The 13707-nt window shown below is 54.7% G+C and overlaps 1 protein-coding gene across 8 annotated transcripts in view; it reads left to right on the top strand.

Annotated features, from left to right (window-relative positions):
• Positions 1-13707, top strand: part of SYNCRIP (synaptotagmin binding cytoplasmic RNA interacting protein) — a 682339-nt gene that overhangs the window by 145651 nt on the left and 522981 nt on the right. The gene's annotated exons all lie outside the window — the stretch shown is intronic.

The following is a 13707-nucleotide window of genomic DNA, read 5'->3' as shown; positions in this document are numbered from 1 at the left end:
ATTGTTTTTTTCTGCCACTGGGTTCGGATGAAAGTTTTCCGCTCCGGCTAGAAAAGACTTTTTCAGCATTTTCGAAGCGTGAAACTTCATATAAACATTTTCGACATCGAATAGACTTTTCAACATCACCAACTACATTCCGGTGCGTAGACGCGGGCCGTTGGGCCTATAGGCGCCGTTCGGCCTACGCCTAATGGACAGAACTCCATTCAAGAGATGCCCGTTATGTCGAGCAAAATTCCCTCATAGCGTCCATCGCCGGAACACGACGAGTCGACCTGCACAGCCTGTGCATCCTTCCGATCGAAAAAGACCATTCGGGATCGGAGGGCCCGTCGACACGAGATGAGGAGATCAGCACCGAAAGCTATCTTTGAGGAGGAGATCGTCGAAGAGGACGTCTCAGAGGACGAGGATCCAGTCGAAGATATCTCAGAGGACGAGGCTCCACTCGTCGCCAAGGAAGACTTGCCTGATCTCCAGATCATTTCGGGGGCAGAGGACTCAGACGACTCTGTAGGAGAGTAGGGTCTGCAATCCTATGATCACCCAGATTTTTGCTTTTTGCTTCACTGGTTTACGACTTTCCCTGGCTGTGGGCCTGCTAATCAGACCCACAGCCTAGCTGTTCACTCTACTCCAAATTGTACCCAGGTACTGAATTGGCACTGGGCCCTCTCGTCCCTGTACCCAGGGCTGAGGTGCACCCAGAAGTCTCCCAGGGGCTGCAGCATGTATTATGCCACCCCTGGGCTGACTAACTAAATCAGACACAACTGGCTGCTTGACAGCTGGGGCAAAGTGGTGTAATCACCCTTTGCTTTAGATATAGTATTCCTATATCTAAACCTAAATGGGCACACAGATCTCCTATCAGTCACTCCTATGGCAGGCCTTAACAATCCTGAAGGCAGAGTGCTTGGAATCGTGTGAGATAGTGCTCTGGCATGAGCTGAGCCTGTCTGCGGCTTTCGGGATCCATCCCTTAGCCGTTTCCATGATATCGCATACCATATACTCTTAAGTGCATTATAATCCTCGCGGTTATATGCCAACTCTGGTATCGCTTTATCAAAACCTGTCGAGTAAGGTGTCATACGAATTGGAATACTAACCCCTCGCCAATTCTGGCGACGGGGTTAGCATTCCACCCTTCTAGAGGGACACGACATGTATGTAACCTGTAACCCCGGTTAAAGTCAGACAGAGCCTTAGCTCCACAAAATGGATGCTGCCACCGAGACACAAGTCTGCCCTCCTGCTGCTGGGAGTCCTCCCAGCCCAGGAGGCAAGGACAAAGGGTTTCCTGTCAGGGGCGGTGCCAGCACCGTCCCAGACAGGATTTTGTGTATCCTAGGTAGGCAGGGCTTTAGAGGAAGGTGACTGCAAGTGGCACCCCGGTGCTCACTGTGCATAGGCCGGCTGGAACCAGTTCCAGGGGCACTCCAGCCCCTGATCTGGGGAAAGCCCGCCAAAGGAGAGGGGTGTAACCACCCCCTCCTAGTCCCACCCATAGGGCAGGACTTAATCGCGTGCCAGCCCCTTTTTGCAGGATAAAGGTAGGAACTGGCCCCCTTCCAAATTAGATCATCTTTGAATCCTGAAACTACTTTCCACGAAAGGAACTCAAGACTTCTTCCCAAGATTTCTCCCTTGTGACTAAGGAGTAGTCACCCTGCAGCAGCAGGCACCAACCAAGCATCGCGGTTTGTTGCCAGTCTCTCCTTCGGATCAAGACTGCTCCAGCACGACGAGAACCGGCTTCCCTGGCACCTCTGACCTCAACCTACATCATCAGCCCAGCTGTGATCCGTGGGTGCGACGAGACCTCGAGGGACCGGCCATCTTCAGAACTGCACGACGCTTGTCCAGCACGACCACCGAGTGACCCTCCACTGAGTTCTTTGGGGTAAGAGAAGCCCCGACCCTGAGCAGCTCCAGCACCGAAGTTCAGCCCCCCTGCATCCACGAGATCGGCGTGGGGCCCTTCTGCTCTTTGCTGCCAACCGCGTTGTCCAGGTCGCTTGCCCGTTGGCTAGTGGCCCTCTCACGACGCTCCACGACGACAACCACTGCTGGTCTGGTTGCTCCAGACTAGCCCTTGCTCCCCTCCAAAAGAGGAGCACCCTGGACCCTCCTGGTCCACTCAAGACGCCATTTTAGGTCCACCGCGTGGGCCTTGCATTTGCCAAGACTTGTTGCCCAATCCTGGGTCCAGCGACGTCGACAGCAAGAACCTTCGTGGGACAGCTCGCACCTCCATCCTGGTCGCCGACATCGCCTCCTGGCCAGAGAGACTACAGAGCCCAGCAGCGCCCACTCACCTGGCTGAGGTGACTTCGTCCGGTGCCATCCTGGTGCCCACTCAAATCACTGGCTAGTGATTCAGAACTTGGTCCCCTCTGCTTACAGGTTTCTTCTTCCCTGATCCAGGCTTGGATCACCACGAACTTCTTCACTGGCCACCTGCCAGCAACTTCTTTCTTCAGGCTCCTGGATCTTCAACGAGGGTTTCCGACGCAACTTCAACCCTATGCAGCCGCAGCCCCTGGGCTAGGTAACCTGAGTACTCCGGTGCTCCAGCATAGTCCAACACCCTAAGTGTTCGGATCCACTCCCGTTTTCGACCCACCTAGTCGGGTTCGCCCGAGAACAGTAACTTTGTCTTTACTAGCTTCCATAGACTTTTTCCCGCCTTACGCGTGAGAGTTCCCACTCTGCACACGACGTCCACAGGCCTCCTGCTACTAATCTAAGGGTTTAGTATTGTAGGCCTAGCGTTTCTAAAGTCTATGAGAATAGTTACTTACCTGCTAGTAATTCGCATTCCACTTTTGTAATATATGGTTTTTCGTGCCCCTCGGGCATTTGTGTAAATTGTGCGACTTAAAGTATTTTCGTAAGAGTTTTGTTGTGCGCTTAGCTCCCTGACTCATAAAGAGTTCAGGGTAGTCTTGTTATAAATAAATACCTGTTTATTTTCATAACAACTTGTGTGGTGTCCTTTCACTTGGTGTTCAAGGGGTAATGTGATGGTAAAACAGCTGGCTTAACACGCCCTCTAGAGTCTTAGCCTTAGACTGCTCGTATCCATGCTACTAGGATAGCTGGTCTATAAGGTTGACTTACAACCAATCATCAATAAGGGTTGTTTGGACTGATATATAGTGATCACTAGAATAGTGAGCACTGCACATCAGGCCAACTTTTCACAGACTCGATTCCATCTCGGCAGCCCGTGAGTACTCTTGCCCCTGCACAACATGCACTACCCAAGCCAAAGGCAGCGGTCGGCACTCCGCCCATGGGGCCCAGTCGAGACCGAGATCTACCCTCAAACGCCCCGCCTTCGGGCTCGGCGCCGAGGAAAAATACTACGCCTTCCGGTGCCTCGGCATCGACGAAACCACATGTGCCAATTCCACCTCCTCCATTGGCACCAAAACATCCTTCGACACCGAAGGACTCTTCGACACCGAAGCGACAAGGATCCTTCGGCACTCAAACCAAAAGGCACATTGGTGCCGAAGCCAAGAACTCTACCGGACCCGAAAGCTTCGACTACGAAACCTTCCGGTTCCAAAAATAAAGACTGTAAACCAGAGTCCGACGCCGCAGGGCCAACAAAACTGCTCTCCATGCCGAAATCTCCAACATTGGTACCAAAGACTCCAAGGCCTGATAGACAAGCCTACCAAGCCGAAACCACCTTCGGCACCGAAGAAGTTGCCACAGTACCCTACAACTCCTTCGAAGGCAAAAAACATAAAACAACCCCTGTCTGCACCGAAAAAATCGACGCAGAAGAAGGCTGTAGAGGAGGAAGAACTGTTTAGACCAGATCCTAAACAAAGAAAGGTCCATATTAACCCAAAAACTGGACATGTGGAAGCAATTCCTTAAAGAAGAGACCAGCAGACACACTGCTACTACCTGTGGTTCCTGCCTAGAAAAAGGATTGGGCAACTTCTCCAATGCACCCTTACTCTCCTTCACCTTCTTCCTCTCCTATCCCTCCTTATACTGAACCTATAGCTTCTCCTGTTCAATCTCCTACATCATCACACCACACTGACCAGGAGTATGATCTAGGTGGGGGGAATGATGTACCAGAGCCACATGCATACCCCTTAGATGAGGATGTCAATCCAGAATATCCTAAATACAATGACATTTATGGTTTTCCACCACACAATGTGCCAGACATTCCTGATCTTCAGTACTACCCAACAAAACCTTCCCCTCCAGAAGATAGTATTGGGTTTAATCATCTATTAAATAGAGCTGCCCTTTACCACGGAGTTTCAATGCACTCTGATGCTATTGATGAGGATTTTTTACTGGATACATTTGAGCAGTCGCAAAGGTCTACGCATGATCAAAGGAGTCATTAAACATGCTCCAGACATATTTAAAGACCCGGCACGATGTAGGGTGCTAAATCCAAGAATAGAAAAAAAGTATAGACCAGCACCATCTGATCCAGTCTATATTAAGGGACATCTGCCACTAGACTCTTTGGTAGTGTCTAATGCACGTAAAAGAGCCAATTCCCAGACTTCTGGTGAGTACCCCAGGTACCCAGGGCACTGTGACCCGGGAAGGCCTCCAAGGGCTGCAGCATTTATTGTGCCACTCTTAGAGGCCCTGTACCTTTACACTCGCAAACTGCCTTTGCAGGCTGCGTGTTTTGGTGCAGCACAAACTGAAGAGTCGACATGGCACATATCCCTTTGTGCCATGCCTATAACCCACTGCCCTGGCATAGAACAGCCAACGCTCTAGCTGGGTGCACTATACCAGTGGTGAGGGTACAGATGCAAGTACATGAGCCCTGTACCCCTACAGTGTCTTAGCCAATTCTTAGATATTGTAAGTGCAGTACTACTCTTAAGAGTATATGGTGCTGGGAGTTTGGCATTACGAACTCCACAGTATCATAATGGCTTTACTGAAAACTGAGAAGTTAGGTATCAAATCTCTAAGCACATAAAACCCACACTGATTCCAGTGTGGGATTTAATGAAAAATGCCCACAGAGGGCATCTTAGACATACCCCCTGAAAAATGACCTAACTCTAGTGTCCAGACTGAGTGGCTGCTTCCCAGCTGCCACCACTAGACGTTTTTCTGGACACTTGGTTCGAGAGCCTGCTGCTCTCGGGGTCTGAAACAATGCACATCCTGGGACGAGGTGCTAAGTTTCCAGCAACTGGTCCCCACTGGTTCTGACCCCCATGTTGTGCGGGAGAACCGCTGGGAAAACCAAGTGAGGAAGGGAGGTGTGCCCACCTTTGCCAACCCCACCCCTCAGGTGGGGAGGCTAGGTAAAGCACAACTCTGTCCCCACCATCTTGCAAATGGGAGGGACCCAGCCAACCAGTGAGGCATATGCCCCCTTCCCACTGGAGGGTGGCATAATAGTGGGTGTACCCACCCCAAGGAAGGGACCCTTTGGTCTCTACCTCTACTTACCTGTAACACCCCTAAATCTAGTATTTAGGGGCACCCCCGAACCTTGCCTCCCCAGACAAGCAACGAATAAGAAGAAAAGAAGGACCAAACAGCAGTGCCGAAGCGAAGAGGAGGACGACGCCCACTGACTTGGCCTCAGCCCTACCGGCCTGTCCCCACCTCAAACCTGCAGAAATGAAACTCTCGTGTGTCCTGTTGCCAGCTACTCAAGAACACCGAGGACCTGCCCTGCCTTCCAAGGAAAAGACTGTCTCCCGTGAACACTGGATTTGTTCACCCACAGACTCCAGCTCTGACAAATCCTCCAGATCCAGACCAGAGATCCAGTGATCCCTGACCTGCCTCAAGCCAACACCTGCAGCCTCAGTCCGGAAGGTCCCCCCCAAATGCGGCAAGGAGCTTGTAAGAAGATCCGACCCTAAAAGACACCCATGCACCCGACGCCCCACGGCCTTGGGTAACCCAACCGACGGTGTCTAGCCAACCCCCAGGATCCCAACTTAGCTCTCAAAGTAGTGGTCGCTCCCAGAAGACCTTTGTCCCCGAGCCTGCAGTGTGTTTGCAACCTGGAGAATCCCCATTGAAAGTAACAGGGCACCCGACGACAAACAGCAGCCGGCCGCCCTAGTGCGGCTGAGGGTTTACCATTGATGCTAAATTGAACCTCCATTTGCCCTGAGCTTAAGTCCAGGAGCTTTGCTCCCACAACCCAATGGCCTGCTGGTAAGCAGCCGGAGGCTAACTATCCCCATTGGATAACACTGGGCCTCAGTACCCGGCGCCCTAGTGCCGCTGAGGGTGTAACAAGAGTTTGCCCCAGTATTGGAACTTTCATAGATTCCCATGCTTTTGTATCATTCCCTGTCATCGGAATGGAAGTCTCGGTAACAAAAATAACATAGCAGTAGGTACAAAAGAGAAAGAAAAAGGCCTAGGCCTCATTCCCTTTTGTAGCATATCCGCCTCTTTTTGTAAAAGAGACCAAACTTAGGCAGCAGCCAATCAGAAGAGCCTCACCCCATAGAACCCTCCTGAAGGAACCTCAGAGCCTCAGATTTTCTACCGCACGTAGTCTCCTTTGAGCTCTGCTCAATTCTACTCTTCAGGAAGTTTCTTCAAGGTTTTTTCTTCAGATTCTCTTCAGATTGTTAGCTGTTTCTTCCAGGATGTCTGACAAGGAGAAGGCACTTTTCAAGCCATGTTCCACCTGTGGTAAGAAAAGGCTGTTCATTGAGGATAAGCATAAAGACTGCATCTTTTGCCTCTATCCTGACCACAAGGCTGCGGACTGTAAGATCTGTCGCACATTTTCAACCAAGACCCTCCGGGACCGTGAGGGTAGGCTTCTGACATGGCTCCAGAAATTGAAGTCCAGGAAGGATACTGTCTCCAGTGACAGTGAGGACTCTGCGTCTAAGTCTTCATCAAGAAGGTCAGTCAAGAGGTTTAGGGGTTCCCCTTCTCCGTCTGTGGAACATCCCAACTAAGGCCTCAAAAAAGACCTCCAGAGAGTCTGAGAGCCAAGGTCCAGGCGAATCTCCTCACCGTGGTGAAAAGGAGAGGGTGGGACCATCTACGCCTTCAAAGGGTTTGAAGACTGATCCAGCCATCAGAAAACCCTCTTCCCCAGCTTCGGGAAGGTCTGACAGGAGTTCCAAGTCGTCGTCGATGAAGGCGTCGTCGACGGAGGCTCCGTCGACTAAGAAAAAGAAGCCTATGCTGACACTGGTTCCGTCGACGGGCTTGTCGATGGGACAACTGACGACGACAGGATCGTCGACGACGGCTACAACATCGACGACTAAGGAGTCGTCGACGAGTATGCCGACGACGACCTAGTCGACGACATCTATGAAGGAGTCATCGACGAAAAGTTCGTCGACGGTGGTGACGTCATCTGAAAGAAACGGGTTAGTATTAGATTCCTTACCTTAGAATATCCCCAGGCGTCAGTCTGGATCCGGAAACTTTTGCGTAGCAGTACCCCTGCGCGTCGGTAGGCGTCGTCTGCAGGCGTCCCCTGCGGCTCCGCGTCCGTCGTCGGCGTCGTGCGCCGTGATGACGTCGCTGGAGTATATAGACACCGCCTCCGCGCGCTGACGTCAGTTCTTCTTTTTTCCGCGCCAGTTAGCGCAGATCCGAAGAGCAGTACTCCGGTCTTTTGACCAAAGTTTTTTGATAACTCTAACTCTTAAGGTGCCGGTAGGATGCACGGTTTTAAGAACTGTGACGGGTGTGATCGCACGATGTCGGTCACCGACCACCATCGACTCTGCCTCCGGTGCCTGGGCGCAGACCACGACGTGGAGTCCTGCGTCGACTGCCGGGCCTTGACGACTAAGGCTAGACGGGAGCGGTCCCGCAAGCTTCTCGAGCTCCGGGTGTCGGCCCCGCGTCGAGAGCGGTCCCGGTCCGGCCGGAGGTCGAGGGAGCGGTCGAGAGAACGGTCGCGGAGCCGCCACGAGCGCTCCGGAAGTCGTCACCATTCCTCCGGTTCCTCAGGTAAGAAACACAAGAAGTCGGGGCGTCGTCATCGCACCCCCGACTCCCCCCGACGCTCGCGCGATGCGGCCGGGGGTTCGGGTAGCCCCACCCCCGCGTGGGTCGCCGACGCTGCCTGCCCCATACCTGTCTGTTCCCTGGGCAAGGCGCGTCGCGCGAGGAGATAGAGGAGTTCCTCATGGCCATGAGGGTGCTGTCTCCTCCGATGGGGCCTACGGCGCCTGCGGGCCCGGTGGTCCCGTCCGGGGGCCCGAGAAGTTCGGGTGCTCCTGCCCCGACGCCGTCGGGTGCTTCGACGCCGGCTCCGGCCCCGGCGCCGCTGGGCCCTTCGGGGTCGACGCCGGCTAGTCCTCCGGCCTCTCCGGCGCCGATTCCATCGGGGCAACCCATGGTGCCGCCTCCGCGCGGCGCCGCGACTCCGTCGTCGGGGCTCCGGCTCCGGGCGGCGCCACCCCCACTCCCTCTCCTACTCCGGACGCGGAGTCGGACCGGCGTCGCCCGACGCCGAGTCCGGCGCCGATGGGGCCCATTGAACCCGCGGAGCCGGTCTAAATCGTTGACTCAGAATATGGTGAGGATGAAGATTATGGAGAGGGTTGGGAGGGGTCTGAGGACCCTCTGTCACGCGAGTGTCAGTACGACGTGGACTGGACAGGTGACTTGGGTGAGGCCAGTGGTCTGGATGATTCTCCTAACCCTGGTTTTGTCTCGCCTCCTACTGTGGCTTCGGAGGCTGGGGCTGCTTATTCAGTGGTGTTGATGAGGGCTGCCAAGGCTTTACTCCTTGAGCTCCCCGTCGCTAAAGTGAGGCCTAACATCCTCACCGAGGTCTTCAAACCGCAGTCATGCCCACAGGAGCCTCTGCTGCCGTTCAATGAAGTCTTGACAGACGTTCTTTTGGGCACGTGGTCCAGGCCCGCTTCAGGTTCGCCTGTTGATAGGAACGTGGCCAGACGCCACCGTCCGTGTCCGGACGACCCTAAGTTCCTGTCCACCCATCCCACCCCTGAGAGTCTGGTGATCCAGGCCTCCACTTCCCAAACCGCATTCCCGTCGGCCCCGCCTGACCGGGAATCAAAGAGGTACGACCAGTATGGCAAGAAGGTCTTCTCGTCCCTGAGTCTGGGACTGCGGTCTTGCAACACCGCATGCCTCTTGGACCGCTACACCCACTCTCTGTGGGATACGGTCGCGGAGTGTCTGCCGCAATGCCCGCAGGAGGTACGGGACAAGCTCGGCCAGGCTATGATTGAAGGCCGAGACGCGGCGAGATATTCCATCAGGTGTGGCCTTGATACGACCGACTCGCTGGGCAGAGCGATGTCCACGACGGTGGCGATTCGTCGCCACGCCTGGCTGAGATCCGCCAACTTTTCGACGGATGTCCAAAATACTTTGATGGACATGCCGTTCGATGGCAGTCGCCTGTTTGGCGACAAAGCGGACCACGCGCTTGAGCGCTTCAAGGACTCCAGGGTCACGGCTAAGTCCTTGGGTCTCTCGACCCAGCGCCAGCAAACGGGTTCGTTTCGCTCCTTTCGTGGCCACGGAAGGGGCGGTCCCACACGTGCTGCCAGCCACGCACCGCAGAATACTTCTCAACGCGGTGGCGGCCGTGGATTCCGCCGTGGAGGCGGTCGGGGACAACGGCGGGGTCAGACCACACCTCCCCCCGCTGCATCAGCCTCCAAATCCTCCTAGTCCGAGCTTTCAGGCCCATGTGACGCCAGTGGGTGGCAGGGTTCGCCATCACCACTCCCGCTGGCGCACTATCACATCGGACAGGTGGGTGCTGCAGCTCGTCCGAAGGGGCTACTCCCTCCCCTTCGAGACCACTCCTCCAGCCATGCCACCGCAGAACCACCGTGTGTCGGGGGACCACTTGACACTTCTGCAGGAGGAAGTTACGGCCCTCTTGGCCAAGGGGGCCATCGAGCGTGTTCCTGGGCCAGAAGTAGGGTGTGGTTGCTATTCCCACTACTTTCTGGTACCCAAGAAGGACAAGGGGGGGCCTGCGTCCTATCTTGGATCTACGGAACGTCAACGGCTTCCTCCGGAAGGAGAAGTTCAAGATGTTGACTTTGGCTCAGGTCTTGGCTGCTCTAGACCCGCAAGACTGGATGGTGGCGTTGGACTTGCAGGATGCGTATTTTCACATCCCCGTCCTGCCGGCCCACCGGCGTTACATGCGGTTCACGGTAGGCCACGAGCACTTTCAGTTTCTCGTGTTCCCATTTGGCCTTACCAGCGCCCCACGGGTGTTCACGAAAGTGATGGCGGTGGTCGCAGCTCATCTGCGCCGGTTAGGGGTTTCAGTCTTCCCCTACCTCGACGACTGGTTGTTGAAGGCGGGCTCGCCCCAGACAGTCGTCCACCACCTTCAGAGGACGGCAGACCTCCTGCACAAGCTGGGGTTTTCCATCAATGTGCCGAAATCACACCTGTGTCCCTCTCAAAAGCTCCTTTTCATCGGAGCGGTTCTCGACTCGGCGCAGTTTCGGGTTTATCCTCCGGAACGGCGGGTCTGGGATATACAGGCTTTGATTCCCATCTTTCAGCCGTTATCCCGGGTTTCGGTCAGGTTGACGCTGCGGCTGCTGGGGCTGATGGCTTCCTGCATCCTTCTGGTGCATCACGCCCGGTGGCGGATGCGGGCTCTGCAGTGGGACCTGAAGTTTCAGTGGGCCCAGCATCAGGGCAACCTATCCGACCATGTCCTGATCTCGGAGGGTGCTGCAAGACAGTTGCAGTGGTGGCTTACGGACCGCGATTGGGTCAGAGGCAGATCCCTCTCCCTTCCCCAGCCGGAGCACGTAGTTGGGACGGACGCGTCCCTCCAGGGCTGGGGAGGCCACTTGGGAGAGGCGGAGATCAGAGGCATCTGGTCTCCGGCGGAGTCCCGGCTCCATATCAACATGTTGGAGCTGCGGGCGATTCGCCTAGCACTGTAGGCATTCCTCCCCTTTGTCAACCGGAGTGTAGTGCAGGTGTTCACGGACAACACCACCGCCATGTGGTACTGCAACAAGCAGGGCGGAGTGGGGTCGTGGACCCTTTGCCAGGAGGCCCTGCGTCTCTGGCAATGGCTGGAACGTCAGGGCGTGACTGACGGTTCAACACCTGGCAGGTTCTCTGAACGCCAGGGCGGACGAACTCCGCCGTCGGTGCTCGGTGGATCACGAATGGCGTCTGAACTCGGACGTGGCGAAAGGCCTCTTTCTGCAATGGGGAGAGCCTTGGTTAGATCTATTCGCCACAGAAGAGAACGCGCAATGTCATCAGTTCTGCGCGTTGGAGTTTCCAAGACGGCACTCGCACGGCGACGCCTTTCGGCGCGAGTGGAATTGCGGTCTGTTGTACGCCTTTCCGCCTATACCACTTCTGCCCAGAGTGCTGAAGATCAGGCGCGACCGGGCCCAAGTTATCCTTGTGGCTCCGGACTGGGCTCGAAGGTACTGGTATCCCGAGCTACTCAGCATGTCAGTCGGTCCCTCGATCCCCCTGCCCCTTCAGGAGGACCTTCTGTCGCAGCAGCAGGGGACGGTCCTCCACCCGAACCTGTCCAGTCTCCACCTCCATGCGTGGAGATTGAGCGGCGACAGTTGAGGCCATTTGACTTGCCTCCTGAAGTCTGTAATGTGATTCTGGCAGCCAGGCGTCCCTCCACAAAGTCGGTATACGCCTGCCGGTGGAACAGATTTGTGGCATGGTGCACAGCAAAGGCTGTGGATCCCCTTTCTGCCCCTCTCTCAGAGGTTCTCCTCTTTCTTCTCTCTCTTGCCCAGCAGGGCTCTGCTCTGCGCACTATCAAGGGCTACCTTTCTGCCCTTTCCGCCTTCTTAAGGCTACCTGATCAGCCATCTTTGTTCAAGTCCCCTATTGTAACGAGATTCTTGAAGGGCATCACGCACATGTATCTACCTGTTCCGTTCGTGATGCCTCAGTGGGACTTGAACCTGGTTCTGACTTTCTTGATGTGCGCTCCCTTTGAGCCGCTTCCTTCCTGTCCTCTCCGTCTCCTGACTTTAAAGACGGCCTTCCTGGTTGCTATCACCTCTGCCAGGAGAGTGAGTGAGCTCCAGGCTCTTTCTGTCAAACCTCCTTTCATGTCCATTCATCCAGACAAGGTGGTTCTGAGGACTAGACCTTCTTTCCTGCCCAAAGTAGTTTCTGCTTTTCACATCGGGCAGTCCATCACCTTACCCTCCTTCTTCCCGCCTCCGCATCCTTCAAAAGATGAGGAGCGGCTCCATCGTCTGGACCCAAAACGTGCGCTTTCATTTTATATGGATCGCACACGCCAGTTCCGGGTGGATGACCAACTGTTTGTTGGCTACGTGGGTGAGAAGAAGGGAAGGGCGGTACAGAAACGGACCATCTCTCGGTGGGTCGTCCTGTGCATCAAAGCGTGCTACTCTTTGGCTCGGAAGGAGCCTCCTGTTGGGCTGAGAACCCATTCCACTCGGGCCACGGCGGCTACTACTGCCCTGAACCGGGGAGTCCCTTTGCAGGACATTTGCCAGGCGGCTACGTGGGCCTCGCTGCACACCTTTGCGAGGCACTACTGCCTGGACAGTCAAGTCCGGAGGGATGGCTTCTTTGGCCGTTCGGTCCTCCAGGACTTTCTGGTGTAGGATTGTATTGGTTCGCAGACCCACCACCGGGGTTGGTATTGCTGGGGTATCTATTCTAAGGTAAGGAATCTAATACTAACCTGTTTCTTTCAGATGAACAAGTTACTTACCTTCGGTAACGATATATCTGTAAGAAACAGTAGTTAGTATTAGATTCCTTACCGCCCCACCCATCCTCCCCGTTCTGCGAACTGATACCTAGGGTTAAGGACATCCCTTTCAGGGCCCTAGTTTCTAATGGCACCAGTGTTGGTTCTCACATGGCTCTGCGTGTTCTGGCGCGGAAAAGCTGTGTGCAAAGAACTGACGTCAGCGCGCGGAGGCAGCGTCTATATACTCCAGCGACGTCATCACGATGCCGACGACGGACGCGGAGCCGCAGGGGACGCCTGCAGACGACGCCTACCGACGCGCAGGGGTACTGCTACGCAAAAGTTTCCGGATCCAGACTGACGCCTGGGGATATTCTAAGGTAAGGAATCTAATACTAACTACTGTTTCTTACAGATATATCGTTACCGAAGGTAAGTAACTTGTTCGACGGTGTCGTCGACGTGAGCCTCGACGACGTCGACGAGAGCCTCGACGACGACATCATTCTCAACGTCGACGACGGGGATGTCGACAGTCTCTTCGACGGCAGCGATGACTACGCCTATCTTGTCGTTGAGTGTCTCCGTGTCGACGAAGCATATTCCGTCGACGAAGCCGACGACGGCGGCGTTTTCAGTCCCGTCGACGATTTTGGCATCGGAAAAGAGAATCACTATCTCAATTACCAGAATTACGCCGGACATGACTTCTCCAAGAAGGGTAACTGCCTTGCCGCCATCACTATTGTTGAATGAGGATGAGTACGAGGAAGAGGATCAGGACTCCTATGACTATGCTGATAGTCCCTCTCAACTTCTGGTAAAGTGCCAGGAGATGGATTCAGAAGGAGGGTATGACCAAGAAAGAGGGTGATTATCATCCTCATCCTGCCCAACCACATCAATCTTCGGATCACGGCATGGTTTCAGTTCCTTCTTCTTTCTTACAAGACCTACACCTGATGCTTCAGAATTACAAATCTAGAGCAGCAAAGTCTATTCAG

The sequence above is a fragment of the Lissotriton helveticus genome, chromosome 6 (genome assembly GCF_964261635.1).
Source record: "Lissotriton helveticus chromosome 6, aLisHel1.1, whole genome shotgun sequence".
Lineage (NCBI taxonomy): Eukaryota > Metazoa > Chordata > Amphibia > Caudata > Salamandridae > Lissotriton > Lissotriton helveticus.
Note: the sequence above shows the minus strand (reverse complement) of the source record. Positions and strands in the feature narration are given on the sequence as shown.